Source organism: Myotis davidii, unplaced genomic scaffold, assembly GCF_000327345.1.
Source record: "Myotis davidii unplaced genomic scaffold, ASM32734v1 scaffold544, whole genome shotgun sequence".
Taxonomy (NCBI): Eukaryota; Metazoa; Chordata; class Mammalia; order Chiroptera; family Vespertilionidae; genus Myotis; species Myotis davidii.
Window position 1 is genome coordinate 2858796 of NW_006297018.1, and position 3792 is coordinate 2862587.

A 3792-nucleotide genomic window follows, 5' to 3' on the forward strand; every position below is an offset into this window, starting at 1 on the left:
TCTTCACCTGCCGACGCCAGGCACCAGACTTTGTGACAGGTCCTTGGATAGTTACTGTTTTGTGATTGTTAGAGTTCCATTCATCCAAATTTTTGGAGAACCTTCGTTTTCTTATTCCCTCTCCCCCCTCTCTAAATGAGCATTAGCCATTATTTTTTAACCACCCTCCAGTCCCACTTCCTGAGCGTCTTGGAACTGGACGGCAATGAGACTTGGAAATGAGACTTGGAAATGAGTTTTCTCCAAACTTGTCGATCAAAATGCTTTCTCACTTGACCTTTGCCATCTTTTCCTTTTGTTCCGTCTGTTCCATGCCTCCATTGTCTCTTCTTTATGCTCCCCCCCCCCCCCCCCCCAGCAATGATTGGTGGTGGATTTCTAGAGGCCAAGTTCTCTACTACTACGCGCTGTAGGAAGTTAGAAGATAAAGCAATAACAACATAGAGAATGCGAGGGTAATGTGAATGGCACTTGTTCCAAAGGCCAGGGTAAATTTATTTTTCTGGGTGCCTGCCTGCTTAGAAACCTTTAATAGTATTGTGCAAATAATGCAGGCAGGTGAGTTGTATCTTGTACTTCTCTCTCTCCGATAAGAAAATGAAGATTATTCATCTTGTAAAAGAAATCCATTTGAAAAGAGGAAGAGAGGGCCATTTTCATTATCAATATTTATGTTGGCCCTGGCCGGTGTGGCTTGGTTGGAGCGTCCTCCCATAGAAAAGTTTCGGGTTCGGTCCTCCCTCGGCAGCCAATTGATGTTTCTCTCTCACATGGATATTCCTCCCTCTCTCCCTTTCTCCCTCCAAAATCAATAAATATATGCTTGGGTGAGGACTAAAAAAAAATTTTTTTTTTTAAATTTGAAATTCTGACGGCTACTTCATCTTAATAAGATGAACACTGATGTATATATTGTATGTTCTATAGAATCTGACCTCAAAGTTCCAAATAATTTAATGTAACCCACCACTTCAAATTTGTTGAAATATGTTATCTCTCAGGATCAAATTAATGTGGTTTTTTTTTTTTCAGGTAACACCCCTAATTCACTTTTAGATTTCTCTAGATAAGAAAAAAACCTTTGAACTTTCATTTGGCTAATTTTTTTAGTGGGAGGTTGTTAGGAACCAGAATGGCATATATCTGGCCTGTCATTTTTCTGTTTATAGTGGTTTGTAGTGAGTGCTGAATACCTATTTCTGAATGCTTCATTATGTTTGACCTGTCCAGAAATATACCTGTGACTAGCTATGAAATGGTACCAAATAGATGAGGTTACTTACCTACAAAGCTGTTTTGTCATTTTGAATGTGAGCTATTAGGTTGAAATTCATTTTTGGTGGTGAGTTGGAAGATTGTTAGTTGCCTAAATGAATAGGCCTACGTACTGCAGGTTTTTTAAAGCTTTTTAAAGTGCCTATTTGGGAGTTTGAACTAAGCTTAGTAGTTTGTGATGATGGATCTTGCCCATTGGCAGCATATTGTAAGAGCTAATTAGTTCCACTGTTTTTCCATGGTTATGGCTAGTCTTCAGATTTGCTCTTGATAAAGGTCACTTGAACAGGAACAAATGAGTGCAGATTTTTCATCATGCCTGTTTCTACATGCCTAATTCAGAACATTACTTTGTATCAAAGATGCAGTCTTATTGCACAATGACCAAGTTAAGATAAATACACTTTAGATACTCATTTAGATTGTGATGAGTGGTAGATACATACTTAACTATAAATCAGACCAGTTTTCTGTAATTCTATAGCTATGATAATATAATAATCCCTATAAACCTTTCTAGATTGTTTCATGAGATATTCTTTGAGAATTATATAAATTCAGAGCATCATTGATGGGAGCAGCAGTGATGGGATGATTTTGGTAAGTCTTTTACCCTCATTTTTACTGATACAAGGACTTTGGTTACTTAATGTGAAATTAAGTTAAAAACCCTCAAATTAAAATTAACTTTGAGTGTTTGGAGTGAACATACCATTTACTTTTTTTAAGTTTTGGTTTATAAATATTTAGTGCCTGAGATTTACCTAAAAACAGTCTCAGTAATGGGTACCAAATATTACATAATACTAGCATGTGAAGTACTTTTAGTGCATTTAACTTGATACTTTTAAAATAAAGTGTAATTAAGTGTTGGAGTTTTTCTGCTTGCCTAGTGTTGTCATTGTTTTGTGTTGGTTGTTAGAAAATAAGGTCATATTAATTCACAGATACTGATAGTAGCTTTAATAAAGAAGGTATAATAGTATTTGGTATGAATTAGAGCAAAGTTTTCATCCTCTGTCTAGGATAATTGGAATATTTTGTGTAGTAATTGAATTTTCTAAGGAATTGAGAGGGTTATACCTTTAAAGAACTACAACTTTTAGATAAAAGCCTTCCAAGTGATATCATAACTTCTTTAACAAACTGAAGGACATAATTTACTTGATCACTAAGATTTCACATCATGAGGTTAATTACTGTGTTATGCTAGAACATGGTGAAGCCACGGAGACCTAGTGAGGAACTTGGCCCTTCTTACTCAGTAGTCCGAGACTGCTTAGCTTTGTGAATTCTTCAGTCTACTTTTCATATTCCCCTTTGGTAACTTTTAGGATGGAGACTTTTCTTTTATTTCAGTGTGTATAGACAGCCTCTGACTACCTAATTTGCTGTTTCTGATTGACTTTGGGCTTAGCAGTAAATTCATGAATCTTCTTAAAAGTAGTAAATAAAATAAGGGTAACTAGCTCCACAGTGTACCACCAAAATATTTGTTCTACATAGTAATTCTAGTAAGGAGTTATGAATATAAACTGTACTTTAGTGATATTAATGCAGATTATTCTTTGATACAAAGTAATGTTCTGAATTAGGCATGTAGAAACAGATTGTATTTTAAAGCATTGTATGTTTTAAAAAATTGTTTTACATCTCAGACATAATTTCCTCCCTTCCTCTGTTAAAATTTTATGATTTCCGAGAGGAAATCAATTAAAAAAACTTTTTAAATTGCATCTTAGATTTGCTTGAAAATCCTTGACATTGCTGTGTTAGACTTCAGTAGACAAAGGACTTTACCCATTGAATTTGTGATCTTGGTCCCATATGTCTTACTTTTGGAAGGTAAAAATATCTTGTAGGTAGTCCCTAATTTTTTAAAAATATATCTTTATTGATTTCAGAGAGGAAGGGAGAAGGAGAGAGAGAACCACAGTGATGAGAGAGAATCATTGATTGGCTGCCTCCTGCACACCCCACACTGGGGATCGAGCCCGCAACCCAGTCATGTGCCCTGACTGGGAATCAAACTGTGGCCTCCTGGTTCATAGGTTAATCGCTCAACCATTGAGCCACACCGGCCAGGCAAAGATATATTGATTTTTAACAGTGCTCACTCCAGAAGTCACGGTTTGGACAGACCCTGCAGCCTTTTCAGATCTGTTTCATCACGAAAGGGTTCACTGTGCATCTTCCTGGCATTTCTGGACGACCTTCTGTTCTTATGGGGATAACAGGAGGAAACTATGATTGAGGAAAAGGAGGGAGTTGTCAATTCAGTCTTTTGTTGCCATGGTTGTGAGAAAGTAACTCATTTCCTGCATAAAAAAGAAAGTGAAGAAGTACTCAAACGAGGCAAAAATCACCTCATCAGCATCAAAGAGCTATGAGCTGAAAATAATTACTTTGTGTAAAGAAATTACACAACATTCAACATTCCTCTGGAATCCAAATTCTCTTATGTCAGTAACATATCTGAAGTGCTATTCTGGGGTGTTCTTATGATCCACTTAGGAT

The 3792-nt window shown here is 36.4% G+C and overlaps 1 protein-coding gene across 1 annotated transcript in view; it reads left to right on the forward strand.

Annotated features, from left to right (window-relative positions):
• The window catches only part of GDI2 (GDP dissociation inhibitor 2), a gene marked incomplete at its 5' end in the record, with an annotated part of 41583 nt that overhangs the window by 449 nt on the left and 37342 nt on the right, over nucleotides 1-3792 (forward strand). The window lies entirely within an intron of this gene.